Source organism: Ovis aries, chromosome 9, assembly GCF_016772045.2.
Source record: "Ovis aries strain OAR_USU_Benz2616 breed Rambouillet chromosome 9, ARS-UI_Ramb_v3.0, whole genome shotgun sequence".
NCBI lineage: Eukaryota > Metazoa > Chordata > Mammalia > Artiodactyla > Bovidae > Ovis > Ovis aries.
Window position 1 is genome coordinate 26,078,726 of NC_056062.1, and position 20,212 is coordinate 26,098,937.

Consider the following 20,212-nt stretch of genomic DNA (forward strand, 5'->3'; position numbering starts at 1 on the left):
ACAGAATTTGCATGAGGGTATTTGTCATAGACTGCAGCCTCTGAAGTGGGTTTCTGGCCTGATAGCATAATAGGAAAAAGGGTACTTCCTTCTCCTCTTGTTTGCTCTCTGAATGTCAAAAGAACCTCTGATGAGACCTCAATGAGGCACAGATATTTTCCCTGGGGTCAGACCAAGGGTGTCATTATGATGCATGACTCCAGAATATGAACTCTGCCCACAGAAACACTGTTTTTCAGAAGATAAAGTTCAAACTTGATAACATTGCTATTTTTTTTTAACTTTCTTCCCCCAATCAATCCTAATGACCTAAAATCATTATTGCATTTCCTCTCCCCTTCTGTACTGCCTTCTGTCTACTCTCTGAAGGTTAAAGTGTTAGTTGCTCAGTCGTATCTGACTCTTTGCAACCCCATGAGCTATAGCCCACCAGGCTCCTATGCCCATGGAATTCTCCAGGCAAGAATACTGGAGTGGGTAGCCATTCCCCTCTCCAGGGGATCTTACTGACCCAGGGATCAAACCTGGGTCTCCTGCACTGCAGGAAAATTCTTAACCATCTGAGCAGTTCTAGATCCATTCATGCCTGGATGGTGCTTCCTAGAGCCACCCTGGCTATTTATCTCCTCAAAGCTGCTCTCCCCTAAATGTATGTACAAGGACACATCTTCTTGTTGGGAAAATGCAGCAGCACACATTACTTACTCACCTCTTAGGACATGTGTATTTGCCGATATTTCCAATCAATCATGAAGTGATTGCTCTAGAAATTCTCCCAGAGGTCAACCCACCTTCCTGGGGTTAATTATTAAAGAAACGAGTTTTATTATCATAACTAACCACGTTTGGTGAGTGGCCTCTGAATATTGAGGGTGATCAAGGGTGTTAAACTCCTGGGCTTAGGTGACAGGCCAGGCCCTGTCCTCTCAGGTCTTGGGTCTTTCTGCAGAATATTGTACCTATTCTTGCCTTGGGATTGGAAGCGAGAACTTTCTCTGCTGTCTCTTCTGTTATTTGGCAGATGGGGCAGGTCTATGAGTGCTAAAGGTTGCACACAACTTCTTTAGTGAGTGATCAATCACTACTTTCTTTAAGAAAAAACATTTCTTCCTTCATCTTGGTTCCTGAAGGTTTCTTTTGTTCAGAATCCTTATGGCCAATTCAGCAGAGATTTGTTATTTGTCCTAAAACCATTGTGGCTTCAGGAAAATGCTTTGTGAACTACGAGATCTGTAAATTTTGTAATTTTTCATTCTCAGGATCCAGAATAGGGCTTGGAACAAAGTGAATAATCAGAGAATGTGTCTTACATTGCACTTAGGAGGTGGTTTATTAATGTTGTCTTGTTGATAGATTTGAAGGAGATAAGATAGATGTGGGAAGGCCAACTTAAAGCCCTGACAAATCAATTGTGAACTTCTCGCAGGCAGGGGATAAATATTCTCTGACCCAGTAAATGTTGTTGATGGAGCTTGGCTCAGTGGCTGTGGGAGTGAAGCAGAAAGAGACATCTCAAGAAATACAGTGGAGAAAGCAATTTCAAGCAGGGAGCTGGCCTGAATGAAACAAGATCATAGACAGATGAATTCCACATTGTTGATCTAAAGACTGACAATCAAACCAATAGTCAAAAGGCACGGGTTCTAAGTCTGCGTTCCTCTCTTCTGTTATGCTGCTACATCGGCCACTTAAACCTCTTGGCCTCAGTTCCCCATCTTAAAAACAGATATAAAAAATATCTGCACCGAGTTATTGCAAGAATTATTATTACTATGTTATTTCACCAAATAACAACTCCCTTCGGACTTCCCTGGAAATCTGGTGATTAAGATTTCACCTTCCAATACAGAGGATGTAGGTTGGATCGCTGGTTGGGGAACTAAGATCCCACATATCTCTCAGCCAAGGAGCCAGAACTTAAAACAGAAGCAAAAATTCAGAGACTTTAAAAATGGTCCGCATTTAGAAAAAAATAAAAAAAAGAACTCCCTTTTAGTGCACAATCCAAGGACTGAAAAATATGGAAATTTCTCCCAAAAAGGCAAACAGAGAGGTAAGCTAATTTTGATAGAAGGAATGAGCAATTCTTGGAACTCTGAATCCACAAAACGTGTGCAAGGCTTGTCCCAGGAGGACCTGAGGGCTGGTAACATGTACAAAAGAGCATTGTCTTCTCTGAATCTGCCCGTAATCTTGCATAGGCTCATCTGTCACTTTAAAGGGTTAACTGGAAACGAGATGTCATCTTGTCAGCCTTCATGATCTCTTCCAGCTGAAAGTAATCCTGCTCAGCTCTGAGCTCCCACTCCAGTCTGTGATCTAGAGGGGAGGTTGGCCAATAACAGCCCATAGGCCAAAGCCAGTCCCCTGCCACCCGCTTTTGTAAATAAAGTTTTTTATTTACATGCTCATTTGTTCACGTATTGTCTACAGCGGTTTTCACATACAGTAAGAGTTGCAGTGGAGACCATATGGCCTGCAAAGCAGAAAAGCTTTATTCTTGTGGTTTTTATAGAAAAAGTCTGCCAACCCCTGTAAATGGAGAACTGGTTATCATAACCCAGAGAGCGATTCTCTCCATGAGCTGCTGTTGGTTCATGAGCTGATAATAAATGGTTCGTATTTTTGAGTCTTTAGGGTGAGAGGACAGGCCCAGGGTGCTGCCTTCTTGGGAGCAGGGGTTGTTCTCATGTGTCCCTGCCCCATTTCCTTCCCATGAGCATTCTCAATTCTCCCCCACAGTCAGGTCTTCATCCCTGAAAAACCATCATATCCTTCCTATGCAGGTTTTCCAAACATAAAAAGTGAACTTTAGTCCTAACCAAGTATAATTTTTTAGAGAATCCAGAGAAAGGGCATATGAGGTTGTGAAATGTGACTTGGAGTAAAGCCGGCCTCTTAAGTAACGTAGAGAAAGAAGACATGGTCCCTGGTCTTGTGCAGCCCAGTCTCTGGAGGACCAGGCCCGATAACCCGCAGCTACAGTGATGGCCAGCTTGACAGCACAGCTCCCAGAGGTTAAGATTCAGGCTCCCTCACACGCATGGACTCTTTCCACAGCCTTAGCAGTAAGTTCACATGATCCATATGTTTTTGTAAAATTGGCAATTGAAAGATATTTTAACCCAAATAAGTTGCGTTGAACTTAGTAATTCTGTTCTTTTCCTTAAACAAGAACTCCTTATAATTGCATAAAAGTTCATGTCCCACATCACCTGGGTCTTCCTCTGATTCTCTTGCAACATGACACTGCCCTTATGTGGGTATCCCCGAAGAGGAAAAGGAACCCCTAGGGGTATCTGGAGGAAATCGAGAAAGATGGCATTTGACCTAAGGCTGAGCAAGATTTCTCTAGCAAACAGTGACACAGATGGGGGAAATCAGTGGAGTGGGGCTCGAGTTTTCCTCTAGGATAAGGAACAGTATTCAGAGGTGAGAATACTTGCCATGTTTGGGGGCACAGAAGTTTGGGACATAGCATAGTCAAAGAAAAATGTTTTAAGACAAAGTCAAAAGAGAAGTAAGCTTCAAAAAATATATATTTTTAACAGAAAATGAAAATGGGGAAGCAGTAGTGGCTAGATCAGAGGTGTGATTACATCTCATCCTTAGAAAGATCCCTCAGGTCATCTTGGGAAATTCCTGATAACCTTGTCAACAGAAGATACACTGAGACGGGAAAAATATTTAGAGGAAAGACGACATATTGCTGCTTTCATGACTGGGGCAGGTGGAAGGGCCGGGGCAGCAGGACTCCCGGATTTTCTCGAAGTTTTCGGCTGCCTGGGCATAAGGGAAGGAAAGAAGACATGCCTCCTTCTTTTAATGTCCTTTCCCCAACCTCACCATTGGCAGTTCTTTCTAGGAAAGCCTTCCAATGCATCCATCAAGCCACAAACCCATCTTTCTCACAACTGCCTTGCAGTTCAGCCATGGGCCACAAAGAATAAACAGCCTGTCCACCATCGGGCCCTGCTGCTGCTAGCAGGGTGAATGGGTCCTGCAGAAATGAAGTTACGAAGAACCAAGTCAGTAACAACAACGCAGATAAAATGTGTCCTCAAAAAACATCATGGGAAAAAGGGCTTCTTAAACTATGTTTTTAACCCTAGAGAAATCTGAGATGGATTTTTCCATTAACAGGAGTCTCTGTTCCCAGTTTCGTCCCATCCTCTCAAAACTACCAGGAAAAGCCAATTTACCATGGTCCCTCTCCCCACTGCCCCACCCCCTCCACATCTCAGCATAGCAGTCTTACATCTCAGTCATCATTACCCCAGCCTCCTACTCCCTTGATAAGAATCAGCTGACATTTCCTCTCATCCCCCAGGTCCCTGTCACCCTCTGACATGGTTGATTCTCTTTCAGGAACACATTTCATCCTGCTCTTTCACCTGGCTCGGGTGTGGCTGCCCTAGGAAATCTTGGCCTCCGGTAGCCCTCTTCTGTGTCTCCATCACATGCCCTGCATATTCCCCTTTGCATTTACCACTGCTTTCTCCAGTGTCTGGGTAGGGCTGGCTTTCTTACAGGGCATTCACACTGGCCATTCCCGCTGCCTGGAACACCTGCCCCTCTGACTTCTCTTCAGTAGCCACTCTAACCCATTAAGCTTCATTTGCAATCTCATGACCTCAGAAAAATGCTTCTTTTTTAAAAAATTTTGTTCCGTATTAGATTATAGCTGATTAACTAGATTTGATAGTTTCAGATGAACAACAGAGCGACCCAGCCATACGTATACATGTATCCATTCTTCCCTAAATTCCCCTCCCACCCAGGCTGCTGCATACCATTGAACAGAGTTCCCTGTGCTGTACAGTAGGTCCTTCCAATCAGAAAATGGGCAGAAAATCTAGATAGACATTTCTCCAAAGAAGACATACAGATGGCCAAGAGGCACATGAAAAGATGCTCAGCATCACTAATTATTAGAGAAGTGCAAATCAAAGCAACAATGAGATATCCCTCGTACCAGTCAGAATGGCCAACATCGAAAAACCCACAAACAATAAACGCTGGAGAAGGTATGGAGAGAAGGGAACTCTCCTACAGAAAACTGTTTCTTGAAACTCTAACCCATACTGCCACCTCCAACCTGTGTCCCACGTCTCCAATCTATGTCCTCATCAAAGTCCTTTTCAAAGGCATTTATCCCAATGCAATTTAGCTTACTTCCAGTGTGATTGTTAATGTCTTTCTACCCATTAGTCTAACAGCTTTATGAGGGCAAGAAAGACATCTATCCTATTGCCCAAATTATCCATCTGACGCGACCACACTAGGAAATCAGCATGTGGTCAGTGAATAGAGTTCACTTCACTCTTTAGCTTATCAAGTTGAAGTTGGGTCCGTTTTCTAAGACAGAAACCGACCTCTCTGCCAGTTAGCAGCACAGAAGATGAATACGCGCACTAGGCTTTCCTCTTAGAATAGGACTTTGTCCTGTTGGAGACAAACCAGCAACCCCGAAGAGGAGGGAGTTTAGCCAGGTGCAAGCTAAAGTATTGGTTTGTTTAATCAAGAGAAAGTCATTTGTCCCCACTTCTCCCCTCAAAGAACTGAAAAGAATCCTGGGTATTTATTGCAAACCAGCTTCCAGCCCTAATCACAGTCTTGGAAGTGCGCCATTCTCTAATAGACAAAATTAGGTTAAAAGACTGGGGTTGGTCATGTGGTTTCAGATAATGGCCCTATACTTAGGAGTTTTGTTCCAAATATAATCAGATTCCAAAGGCCTATGAGAGTTTATTTATTTATGAAAATAAGGACCCAGAGCCTTCTGAAATCCACGTGTTAGCGTAGTGGCCCCGGTGCACGGGAGCAGAGTTACTCTGAATATATAAATAAATAAATAAAATAACAATAAAGCTGCTCTGACCCAGGAAAGTCACAGCCTGAGAGGCATATTTTTGAAGCAGCATTTATTTTCTGCTGGTATAAAACATGCTCCCCTTAGGAATACCCTTCTGACTGCCCCAGAAATGCTGATAGCTGATGCTGACTGTGCATCCTCAGTCCTGTAAGCCCCTTACAGGGGGTGGTCAGCCCCGCCCCTTCTCACCCCGGTCTTGCTGTTTTCTGAGAAATGAAATTCTTCATCTGAGGAATGAAATAGAGATAGGACAGGCTCTCGAGTTGATGGGTCTGTTTTAAAGCAAGGAGCAGGGAGGAAACCTAACTAGTGAAGAGATTTGAATTTAAAAAAAAAAAAAGATTTTTTGCCCAGCCCCCACTCCCAAACCCTGCCTGCCCAAGTTCATGTTTGCTGAGGCCTCTTTTAGTCAGCCCTACTTCCTGGGCTGCTTTCAGAAACAGAGAGAAGGGAGCTTAACAAATGTTTCCGTGTTTGCTTTTGAAGGGAGGACAGGTAAAAGGGACCCATTCACCAGGGGATTGGTGAGCCGAAATAGCAGGTGGCAGTGGGGCGGAAAGAAACGAAATCCGAGAACACAGAGCATTTCGTTCCCGGGACCCCCTTATCTGCCCTTATGATCAGAACGTGACTCCTGATTGATTTTGAGGAAAGTTCCAAAACCCCAGGTTATTTGCATCCTTTCCTTTTCTCACAGAGGTCGCTCAGGTGTGTCTGGTCATAAGGCTTCTGATTTATACTGACTCCTAGTTCCTCTTTCTCAGGTGGAAACCTTCCTGACCTCTTGAAATAATTTCTACTTCTGAGGAGTGGTTGGAATTAACTGACCCTCTTGTGCTGAATATCTTACATGTGTTAGCACTGAGTTGGGGATGGGAGCCATTCAGAGAGAAAGGCCTGACCCTTCCCTCCAGTCTAACTCCATGTGTGTATCTATTCAGAACAATCACAGGGCTAGTCAGGTGTGGGTCCAAGGTCAGTGTAACCTGGGCATGGTACCTAGCCTCTCTGGGACTCAGTTTTCCTATCTGTGAAATGGGACAACCATTTCACTTGTTATTTTATAGGGATGTGGGGATCCAATGAGATGATAGGTGTGGAGGCATTCTGTAAACTTTATATCTCTTTGATACAAGCTACAGGGATTAAGTGAGTGGTGTGAAATAGGCTCTCATCTTGACCCTTACTGTACGTTGGAATTTTGTCAGATGCCATGAAAAAAAAATGCTGATGTCCTGGAATCATTTCCACAGACTGGAGTAGGAACTGTTAGGGTCCATTTTCTCAAACTCCCTTGGTTTTTCTTGAAAAAATTATGCAGTCAGGTTTGGACACTGCTTGGTAAAGAAGAGCTGTGGATGTTGAGAGAAAGGAGAATGTATGGATGGGCATGTGCAGAAAGGAAAAGCCTTGAAGGAAAATGTAGGAATGTGAGTGCCTGCAGGGATCCGTTCCAAGGGGAAATGGTAATGACTGCAACCATGAAATTAAAAGACGCTTACTCCTTGGAAGAAAAGTTATGACCAACCTAGATAGCATAACGAAAAGCAGAGACATTACTTTGCCAACAAAGGTCTGTTTAGTCAAGGCTATGGTTTTCCAGTGGTCATGTATGGATGTGAGAGCTGGACTGTGAAGAAAGCTGAGTGCCAAAGAATTGATGCTTTTGAACTGTGGTGTTGGAGAAGACTCTTGAGAGTCCCTTGGACTGCAAGGAGATCCAACCAGTCCATTCTGAAGGAGATCAGTCCTGGGTGTTCTTTGGAAGGAATGATGCTGAAGCTGAAACTCTAGTACTTTGGCCACCTCATGCAAAGAGTTGACTCATTGGAAAAGTCTCTGATACTGGGAGGGATTGGGAGCAGGAGGAGAAGGGGACGGCAGAGGATGAGATGGCTGGATGGCATCACGGACTTGATGGACGTGAGTCTGAGTGAACTCCGGGAGTTGGTGATGGACAGGGAGGCCTGGCGTGCTGCAATTCATGGGGTCCCAAGGAGTCGGACATGACTGGGCAACTGAACTGAACTGAACTGAACTGAATGGGGGCTGAGAAGAAAAGTGAGAGGAGGTCGCTGGTAAGTCCATTCATTATGTAGTAGTGCACTGCCGGGACTCAGGAAGGCAGCACCTCTTCCAGGAAGGTCTCAGTGTCTCTCATCCAAGACTTCATAATACTTTGTACTTCTTCATGTCACTGCTGCTGCGTTGTAGTCTAACTATCTGGGTGTGTATGTGATTGCCCCAGTGGACCGTGCTTTCTTTGAGGACACAGATGGTTCCAATTATCTCTGAATCCTTGGCACTGAGCGAGGGTGACTGGCACAGACCAAGAGCTTAATACATGAGAGTTGACTGACAGGAAGTGGACACCTACTAATGATGTACTTTAGGTTTGACTCTGCCCCTATTTAATGGGATGCCTAAGACCAGCTATTTTGTTTCTTTGCGTTTCAAGGTCATCCTGTTGTGAGAGTCTATGGCTCTAGGAATTGAAGTATTTGAGTAGCACTGGGTCTGGAAAGAGGTTGACAATCAGTGAAGTACCGTGTTAAATAATTAGGAGACTTTAATTCAGGTCAGTGCTTCTCAAACGTTAATGTGTATACTAAAGTTACCTGGGGATTTTGTTAAAATGCAGACACTAATTCAATAGCTATGGGGCAGGATATGCTGAGATGCTGCATTTTTAACGAGCTCCCAGGTGATGTTAGTGAGGTCAGCCCCTGGACCACACCTGAATTGTATATATTCCCCAGGTGAAGTGGCTACTGCTGGACCATGGACCACATTTGGAGTAGCAAGTCATCAGGCTGCATCTGTGTGATTCCAAAAAAATTTTTACTCCCACTCTGAAACAATGAATTAAAAACAATTCTTTGTTGGCTAGAAAAATGGTATTTAGGACCACAAAACATGGTTTCTAATGCTGCCTCTATCACTTCCTAACCATGTAATTTTAAGCAAGTTAGCTCAAAATTCTTCATCTCAGTGTTTCCATGTATGCTGCTGCTGCTGCTAAGTCGCTTCAGTCGTGTCCTACTCTGTGACCCCATAGACGGCAGCCCACCAGGCTCCCCCATCCCTGGGATTCTTCAGGCAAGAACACTGGAGTGGGTTGCCATTTCCTTCTCCAATGCATGAAAGGGAAAAGTGAAAGTGAAGTCGCTCATTCGTGTCCAAAGACTCTTAGCGATTCCATGGACTGCAGCCTACCAGGCTTCTCCGTCCATGGGATTTTCTAGGCAAGGGTACTGGAGTGGGTCGCCAGTGCCTTCTCTGGTTTCCATGTATAAAATGGGATAGCCAAATTTGTCTCAAGTAGTAAGACTCATAGAAAGTGAGAATTCAATAGGATGATATAGGTACTGCAATTACTATGCAGTCGGTGCTTAACACATACTAATTCTCGTCTTACTGACTCAGCAACACCGGAAGTAAAGATGTTTCAGGAATTAAAGGTTTTTCTCTTCACACAGAGAAGTTAAGCTTTGAAGGAAATGCAGTACCTTTCACTTCCTTTCTTTAGTGGGCATGAAACCCCCAGGTGTGTCTCAGTAGAGAATCAGTGGGAAGAAAAGAGTAAAAGTGAGAAATTCTCAGAGGACACTGACTCATGCTCCTTAGGAAAAGCAACCTCACTGCAAGCCTTTGTAGGGAAGCTGCTAAAGCCAGTTTGGGGAAATAGAAAGAGAAAAAGACAAGAGAAAGACACTGGAACTTCCCCTACTATTACCACCTTACAAAATAAGCCTTCTTCCTTCAACTCTCTGCTTTTAATCCTGAACCCCGAGTCCTGCTGGACTGATTTTATTTATAGACACATTTTATTTATACAACTAGGATGAAGGGATCAGGACAGCTTCATTCTTTGTTCTCCTGGAAAACAAGATATGAACAGAAATATTCTTATCTGGGTCCCATGTAGTAACCTCCACAATCATTTCTCAGGCTCCTAAATATCAACCTTCAAAGGTAACCCCTGGGGTGATTTTTCATGACTTTCTGTTGGTGTGGGTATAATTGGTATTGTCACTTTCCCACTTTTTTTTTTTTTTTTACTGTCTTCTGGTTTCCAGCTATCTATTGGGCATAAGCTGACCCTAGGCTGTTCACATGGCACCTTTGGGGGACTTGAATCAACAACTTCCAGCTCAGGTGTGTTCCTGCTCTATATTTAGCTCTCTTATATGCTACATTTGCTAATCCTAGTCAGGAGTTAGGAAAGCAATCTGATTAAGGATATAATCCTGTGACCATCTGCTTGATTTATCACTCCCAGAAGGAATTTGAATTTTAAAAGAAGAGCTTCCTAAAGCAAATGAGTCCCTGATCTGGGAAGATCCCACATGCTGCAGAGCAACTGAGCCTGTGTGCCACAACTTTTGAGCATGTGCTCCAGAGCCCAGGTGCCACAACTACTGAAGTTCAAATGCCCTAGAACCTGTGCTCCACAAGGAGATGCATTGCCACAGCTAGAGAGTAGCCTCTGCTGGCTACAACTAGAGAAAAGCCCAAAAAGACCCAGCATAGCCAAAACTAAATATAATTATTTAGAAAAGATAAGGCAAATGAGTCATTTTGCGGGTTACAATAACTGTTCATTGTACGTATTTGGGGGTATTGAAGAGCATACACATGTACAAGCCTAAGTTTTACATTCTGAAGATCTATATTAGGATTTGAACATCTCTAGTTTAGAAAGGCTATCACTGATTCTGATACCCAGTCAGAGTTGCAAAATCCTATCTATTAGTGAATTATTGTGGAATATTGTAAGTTTTGCTTTGTCTATTCTTGACTTAACATCCATTCTGTTATCCATGGCTATATAATAAAATACCTGAAGACCTACTGAATTAAAGAAAATGAATAACTATTTCTCATGATTCTGCAGCTTGCCCGGGCTCAGCTGAGTGGTTCTTCTGCCCCACATAGTATTAACTGAGTTGCTTATTTGACCGTATTTAGCTGATGTCTAGAGCAAGCTGGGTGGCCTTAATGATCTGAAAAGTCTTCACTCGTGTCTTCAAGGCCTGTTCTGCAGGCAACCTGTCTATGTGAATAGCTTGAGTTTTCTCAAAGCATGGTGGTCTCAGGATAATGAAATTTCTTACAGTGTTGCTAGCTCCACATATGAAAGCAGAAGCTGTCAGTCTTCTCAAAGGCAAAGCTTAGAACTGGCACATCTACTATATGCCTCCCCAGGCTTAAGGGGATGTGACTTATAGTACATTTTGATGGACAAAATGACAGGTACATATAGGGAGGGAAGGAAAATGTGGTGTCATTTTTGGAAACTATCATGACATCTTCCTACCAATTTTCTAAAGAACAGGAACCTGAAACATAGCACCCGCTGAAGACTGTCAGTCCTTACACTAAACACAAAGAGTGTGAAATGTCCATTTGGATCAGATGAACATCTGAGCCCACCAATACTTATCTGAAAGGGATTAATAACTAAGGGGATTCCTGCCTCTGTTATATTGCTGGGAAAGTGGCTAATTGACCAATTCTCCCTGGTGACTCAGTGGTAAAGAATCTGCCTGCATTCCAGGAGACTTGCAGGAGATGCAGATTTGACCCCTGCCTCAGGAAGATCCCCTGGAGGAAGAAATGGCAACCTGCTTCAGTATTCTTGCCTGGAAAATCCCATGGACAGAGGAGCCTAGAAGGCTACAGTCCATAGGGTTGTGTCAACAACGACAAAAAAATATTGTCACAACCTGAAAGTAGGGATTTTATTTAGTGGGAATATTTAGGACTCTGAGCCCAGGAGACAGCATCTCAGTAGTTCTGAGAAAACTGCTCCAAGGAGGTAGGAGGGGAAGTCAGGCTACATACAAGTTTGCAACAAAGCGAGCAGGCAGTCTGAACATCAAAGACCAGGTGTCAAGTTAAGGAATTTAGCATTCTGTGTATAGGAAGATGCAAGCCTCTGGGCTCTCTACGTTCATTCCTTTCATATGCACCTCAGCTTTCTGGGGCCAACCCTCTTTCCCTGTCCACCTTAGGGTGAATGGCAGATGGCTGCTTTCTGCATCCCCCCAGCTCCTCAGTAATCATTGTAGGGGGTGGCAGCATCTGCTGGATCACAGTTTTGGGAGCCCTCATTCACATTTGGAGACCAGAAATCACGGATGGTGGTGATATTTCTGGTTTATTAATATGGCAGGAGATATTTCCATCTCACAGTTGCAAAGTGCTGGGCATGATTGAGCACGCACACATGCATACAACTAGAGAAGACTCAGGCTAACACTCCACATTCACTTTGCACTTTCTGAAAGCCCAAGGGAGATTTGTGGGAGGGTGGCACAATCAAGGGGAAAGAACATGGCTTTGAGCCTAACAGAAAGGGCTGCCAGGTGGGGTGAGACTTTTGGTGAGTTAATTTCCTGAGCCTCAGATTTGTCTTCCGAACAGTGTACATGTTACCTTCTCTTAGGCTTTCTGTGAAAACTCAAGGTGATGATATATACAGGTGCCCACTGAACTGCTTGGCAAATATATTTCTTATATTGAGCAGCATTGCTCATTCTTAAAAAAACCTAACTTTGTGGAAGTATTTAAAGTTGAAGAGGAAAGAAAACACTTATGGGAGAAGGAAGGAGAGAGAGCAAACAGCTAAGTGGATATTTAATGAGTAAGTACAGCATTTAAAATGTAGAGGTTCATTTGTTGGGTGAGTCACCCAAAAGAATTTCTCTGATATTGATAAGCATGTGCATAGCTTCATTTTCCAGAACAGTGATTCCATCTCCCTTGGAAGAGTCATATCTGCTGGGAAGTTTAAGGAGGGAACCTTGTGAAACCATCAGTGCTCTAAGCCAGGTAGAATGTGAAGAAACCGGAGGAGAGTAGAAAAGAATAGATTACAAAAGAGCAGTAAGTGAAATGAAAGTGTTAGTCACTCAGTCATGCCCTACTCTTTGCGACCCCATGGACTGCACCCCATCAGGTTCCTCTGTCCATGGGATTTTCCAGGCAAGGATACTGGAGTAGTTTGCCATTTCCTTCTCCAGGGGATCTTCCTGACCCAGGGATTGAACCCAGGTCTCTTGCATTGCAGGCAGATTCTTTACCAACTGAGCTACCAGGTAAGCCCCAAAGAACAGTAAGATGCCTGGAATTTCACACCTACCTCATCTCTTCTGTAGCAAAGAGGAGATTCCAGGATACATGGCTACCCCAGGCACTCCGGTGCATCCTTGACCTACTGAAACAAGGACCATTGTTCAGGTCATTGAACAAGGAATGAGGATCAACCCATTGATCCAGCTTCAAACACACATTTCCATGCTTCTGTCAGAATGATGCTATTATACTCTCCTTTCAAAACTAAAGGAGTCTGGTGGGCTACAGTCCGTGGGGTCGCAAAAAGTGAGACATGACTGAGCAACTAACACTTTCACTTTTTCTTTTTCAAAACCATAGCCCAGTAGTTAATAGGGAAGAAGAATAGCAATGATCTAGTCTCTAAGAGTACCTAAACAGAAATCAGCAGGGGGCGGCGGGGGGGGGGGGGGGGGGGGGGGGCTTTTCCATTTCCAAGATTTTATTTTGGGGATTAAGAGATAACTTACAGGGCAGGAAAGAAGAGCTAAAATGATGTAATGTGAACTGGATGGTGGCTGCTATGCTGCGGACTTGATCATGTTTCCCTCACTGTATATTTTTACAACAACATTGCAATAGCAGCTCTATTAATCCTAGTTTAAAGATGAGTAAATTGAGGCTTAGAGAGTGGGTGAGTCTAGGCAAAGATGAATTCAGAGTCCAAAGTGTTCAATCAAAGCCTTATTATGTAAGAGTAAGATGAAAAATCAAGATGTGTCATGAATCTTTCTGCCTCAAACAGAAAAACATCTTAGAACTGTAACTAGATAAAACTGCTTGTTTTCAGAATGTGCAGAAAATTTTGACAAAAATTTTAGAAAGATATGGATAATTTGAATGATTCAAATAGCTTTGATCTAATAATATATATAAGGAGCCTACAAATAGATAACACTAATCATTATCTTCATCCAAGTAACAATTGTAAAAACCCAGTACATACTTCATCACAGTAAAAAAAAAAAAAAAAAAAACTACTTTAAAAATTTCCAAAAATAGAGATTTTTGAGGTTGCAATGTTCTGACCATAATTTTGTAAACCCAGGAATAAAAGTTCATACGGCCAACAAATGGAAAAGCCAAGCAAATGTATATTTTTTAAAAAAAGTTTAACCACTGGGAAGGTATAGTGTACTCCAATATGCAAAGAAGTAAAAATAGAAATTAAATCTTATCTAGGAATCCATGAAAAATTGATTACTTGTTATCAAACCTATTGAACATAAACTTATAGTTGAAGGAAATGTATAGCAAACATGCTTTAATTATTTCATTGAAAATAAATAAATAATTTCAATTAAGAGTCCAGAAAAAGACATGTAAATCATGAAGGAGTACCTGGGAATTGGCAAATATAAAGGGAGAAATTCACAATATAGAAAACAATAGAGTAGAAAAGATGAAGAGGAGCAAAATCTGGTTCTTTTGAAAAGACCAATGAACGATATTACTTGTGATGAGCCTACTGAAGGGAAAATGGGTGTTCAGTTCACATGCTCCAGAGCAAGTGGAAAAGTGGAAAATCTATAATCAAAACCCTGCCTGTATCCTGGGCTTCCCTGGAGGCTCAATGATAAAGAATCTGCCTGCAATGCAGGAGATGCAGGTTTGATCCCTGGGTGAGGAAGATCCCCTGGAGAAGGAAATGGCAACCCACTCTAGTATTCTTGCCTGGGAAATCCCTTAGACAGAGGAGCCTGGTGGGCTACTGTCCATGGGGTCACAAAAGAGTAGGGCACAGCTCAGTGACTAAACAGCAGCAACAACTGCTTGTGTCCAGAGCCCCGTCTAATGCATCATCCACTATGAAAAAGATCAAAAGAAAAGAACATTATAAACTGACACGAAGATGGTAAAGAAAGGTTTTTCAATGTTTACAGGATATACGGGCTATAAGACGTTGAGATAACCTACATACTTATTTCTTTCCCTTACATGGTCACAGGGCAAATCATGTTTGGTGAGCACCACGCTGTGGCTGGTGTCCAGTGGTTTTTCCCATTTTTGGAACACTTGTGCAATTTTTCCATCAATGTGGAATTTATGAGATCCAGGGAAAGGTGAGGAAACTGACACTAAGAGGAATAAAATGACCAGGCCAAGAGGAGAAGCCAGAATCGGACCTCAGGGCCTTTATGGAATCTGGCTTATGTATCAGACACAGTTTTACGTATGTTATATAGGAGTAGACTTTATGATCTCTGTTTTGCCAATACTAATACCAGTGCCTGGAGAGGTTCAACAACATGCCCAAGGCCACACAGCCAGTAAGGAGCAGGATCTGAACCCAGGCTGCCTGACTCTGGAGCCCACACTTGCAAACATTTCACTGAACCACTTCCTAATCCCTGCTGAATGACCTGGGCTCTCTTGCCGTCTTTCCCCCATCTTATTGACTCCTTTTACATCTCCTTCACATCTCCTGGCTGGCCCAGGATCTGTAATGGGATGTTAGGAACTGATTAGGCCAGGAGGGGTGCAGCCACGTGAAAAGAAAAACACACGCTCCCCTTCCCCAGCTGAACCGTTCTTTCCTTCAGCTGATCCTTCCCCTGTTATATAAATGGAATGTTATACAAATGTTTCCGCCATGAGTTTCCTTTCAAAGGATGAATAAAAGAATGAGGCGTTTTGTTTTCCTTTGTTCCCTGGTAGCACCTATGTTAAGAATTTGTGCTTAAAACATGACTCACTAATTCTTGGAGCAAAGCATAAGGAAGTGAACAGACCTAATGCTTCTGTGAGATGTGGGCTCAAGCTTGTGTGGGAAAGAATCAACTGGAACCACTTAGGCAAAGTTTCATTCAAAAAACAATTCCTGCCTCCTCCCCAACAGCTCCCAACATGATTGTTGCGTTCAAGGAGCCCCATTTGCTTTCTTGTATCCTTGTCAAATATTTCAGGCAAGTGATATCTAGTTCCTTTGCATGTGGGTGTGTGCCGAATTGTTTGAGTTTATAATTATTAACTGAATCATCAGTTTGCCGTTCGATAGGCAGTTTGGATTTGGGAATAGTTATTTACAGAACAAAAGTGGGAGGCAGGTGGTTTAAATACAGCGCAGGGTAAATAAGTTTGAAAAGTACTGAATTTCTGCGGACTTAAGTACAATAAGCTTTCAACTAAGCCTGATGCATTTTAATTCGCTGAGCCTGGGTATGCTCTGGGCAGAACAGACCGTGTTCGAGGAGTGAGACCTGAATCTTAGCACACAGAGAGACATTTTCAGAACCCGCTTTCTAGAAAGTGACCTATGTGGGCCACCTGCACTTCCCCACCCTCTCCTGCCCCAGTAATTCTATGGCCTGGAATGTTCTCATTATAATTTGTTGGCTCCAGGGAGCTGTATGAATGTTGGTGAGTCAGCATGCTGGCTACTGTGGATCTAAAGCAGGCTGCCTGGGTGTGCAGGATGTTTGGTTTGGAAGGAACCCTCTTCCTTGAATTTCTTTTCTTCGCAGGAGACAGTGAGGAGTGGGAAGTCTCTTTGGGTGTGACTGTTGATCTCTTCCCTATTCATTGCTCAGTACCTTCAAAAACATAAGTCCCGGGGCAAGAGGCATTTAGAGAATCAGCTAGAAGAACACTCAAGGGGCCATCTTTTCTGGTGGCTGACAAAATTCTGCCCTCCCCCCCAATATCCTTGGCTTGTATATCCATCTGATCTCACAATGTATCAGAGAACGTACTGGTTCCTCCCCAAACCTGTGGCATAGCCTGAAAATCAGGCTTGTCACTAAGTTTTCACTCCTTATCAAAATGATAGAATTCAGTACCCCTCCCTCTGATCCAGGCTCAGAAGTATTAATATTATCACCTGTATTCTCATGATTGCTGGTATTGCTACAACCGTCATTATTACTGCACCCTGACGCTCGCCTCCACATCACTGCCCCCATCTGCACCATCAGCACCACCACTATCATTAACTCAGCCACCAAAAGCTAGCATCTTAGCTGCTCCACAGTCTGCATGACCACTAATAATGATGTCATCATCACTGGGAAGTCCAGTGGCTGGTGGCTCAGTGGTAAGGAAATCAGCCTGCAATTCAGAGACACAAGAGACCCAGGTTCCATCTCTGGGTCAGGAAGATTCCCTGGAGGAGGAAATGGCAACACACTCCAGTATTCTTGCCAGGAAAATCCCATGGACAGAGGAGCCTGGCAGGCTACAGTCCATGGACTTACAAAGAGTTGATTGCTACTGAACATGCACACCTTCATTTAATTCAGCATTTATTTATTGAGCAGTTACTGAGATAGTTATGAACTGAATACAGCATGGCATTCTACCAGGCTCTAGAGATATCAAGAATAATATTCCATGATTTCTGCCTGGGAGGACAAAAGTCTGTAGAGGAACCTAAAAAATTGTATAGATGGCAATTATGCAAGACATAAGGAAACACGTGTTGTTGGAGAGGTATAAACAAGATGCTGGATTTACTGAAGAGTATAGTAGAAGTGAAGTGACGTCGTTCAGTCGTGTCTGACTCTTTGTGACCCCACGGACTGTAGCCTACCACGCTCCTCCGTCCATGGGATCTTCCAGGCAAGAGTACTGGAGTGGGGTGCCATTTCCTTCTCCAGGGGATCTTCCTGACCCAGGGATCGAACCCAGGTCTCCACATTGTAGGCAGACGCTTTACCATCCGAGCCACCAGGGAAGTCAGGAGGATCAGCTTCAATGTCAATTTTGCTGGGAAACTGGAAGCTGGAAATCATTTCAGCTCCAAGTTAACATAATAGCCAACCTAGAATAATTAAGACATAATTAATGTGCGTGACAATATGTCTAGTGCTGGTCGCTGGCTCAAGAATATCAGGGCTCTAGGCCACCACTAATGTAATCCCCCTTCCTTTGCATTCATGGATACAAAATGGTGATCTCCTGTGACCAACTGAATTCAAATTCAGGGAAGGCAGAGTGGAGGGAGACCTCCTCACTTAAACCTTTCTACTTTGACAAGGTAGAGAAAACATCTCCCTTAAGACTAGCAAAGGCCCTTCAATGTGTCTTTGGCTAGAACTGAGTCTTATGGCTACCCCCTGCTGCATAGGAAGCCTGGGCTGATCACCTAGCTTGTGTAGTCTGTCTAGCTAAGGCAGAAAGAGAAAAGGAAAAAAAATTGACTGAAATCACTAGCTGTTATGAAGCCAAATGACTACAAAAGAAAAAAACTACAATTCTACCCAAAGAAGCCTTCTGTGATTCTCTAGAAGTTTCTGGTGTTCTTCTTATAACACCTTGCACCATTGGTTGGCAATTTCTTTGATAAATCACACCCAAATGATGACAAAAATGATAATAAACAGAAAGCTGCTTAAATATTTGTTTAACTTTTGTCTACTCATTAGCTTTTAAGATCTAGGAGAATAGGGTCAATGTCTGTCTTGTTCATTGGGATTTCTGTAGCATCTAGCACGGGGCTTGACATGTAGTAAACAATTAACACTATTTAAATGAATACACATAAGAATGAATAAATGAATAAACAAGATCCTTGAGATCTGTTGAGACTGATGAAGAGGATTTCAACAACAGTAACTATTGAGATAGATGTATATATTTCTATGTATATTAGATTCTGATATCTTATTTCTGCAATAGTATTCCAAGAATGTTTGGAGTTTTCTGTTTTATACTTAGGCTTCTTGCTAAAAATTACCTTTGTACTTTCTGTATTTTATTTCTGTAGTTACCATGATAGTGAGTGAAAAAGCTAAAGTGATTCAAGGTTATTTTTCTGCATGAGGGTTTGAAAAATAGCAAAGAATTACACAATGATATTTATAAACAAGCATTTCCACTTTGAGTGACCCTCCTCTTTTTCTCCTTCCTCCTTCTTTTTATTCTTTGGGTTGACTATTGATAATGTAAGGGAAATAGATAATGTAGCCTTGGGCCTCTTTCATTATGATGAAATTAAGCTTCATTTTAATGTGTAAAGTTCCATAATCAATTGCAAATTATAAGCAGCAGTCGGAGTCTGGTTAAAGAGAAAAGCTTAGAATAACAGCTAGCAATCTTCTCGTGTTTTAAGGAGCATATGAGAGGGAGAAATCATCTTTATTATAAAAATTAATTAAAATTTTTATTATGAGAAACAAATAATAATGATTTTCTTTTATACTTTGTGAAGCAAGCTGTTAGATGTGGGGTCATTTGAAGGCTTCTCTGTTCAGGGCGTGATTATGTACACTCATTCCTGGACTTCTAACACAATGACACTGCTTCCTCCATTATTCCAAGGATAATCTACTGCCCAAGCCTTGCCAGCTCTACAACATTCATTTATCACAAGATACATAAAGGTATCACATGCTTGAAATATTCCTTAAACCTGTCTTGCACCATTTAGTTTCAATGAAAACTTCTTGTCCACAAACTTTCAAAACTCTGATTGAGGAGGAACGAGGAATTTTGTCATGGGATTTCTCTGGGGAAATTGGCCCTACTTTGGACATATAGTTATGTCCAAATTACCTCCAAAACTTGTTAGCTTTAAAGGTAGTCCTTTTGTGATGTCTATTTTGTGCATCTGGGCTGGAGGAGAGCTTGTCTGCTCACTTCTGTTCTGAGCAGCTCTGACTGAGATTAAGGTCACTTGGTGGTGTTCAGATTGCAGATGCGTCTGGTGTCTTGGAAGGATGATTGAAATTGCTGGGGTCTGGCTGGGCATTATTTCCACTTGCATCTACTCCATAAGGCTGGCTTGGGCTTCCTGACAGCATGGCGGCTGGGATTTGAGAGAGCAAGTCCTAAGAAAAAGCATCCTCACAGTATGCATTCTAAGAAGCCCAGACAGAAGCGTCAAGTTCCTTATCTCTGCCTTAGAAAGCCCAGAAATTTCTTTCCCAGAAATGTACTTCTGTGGCATTCTATTGGTCAATCAAGTCATGAAGGCAGATTTGATGCTTAAGGCAGACTTACCCTCTTAATAGAAGTAGCAACGAGTTTGTAGCTATCATTAACCTATTTTAGATGGAATATCAAGAGCAAAATCAGGAAATGAGAAAAAAGTGGGGCTTTTTTTTTTTTTTCCCAGATAATTGAGTCATATAGTTTGGATAGATTATTAGGTACATGGGAGTTAAAAATGGAAAGGTAGGATGGAAGACCTTGAAGGCAAGACTGAGAACTTTGATCTTAACAGACTGAGAGATGGGGAATTGATGAAACAATGTAAGAAAAAGAGTGTCCAGGTCAAAA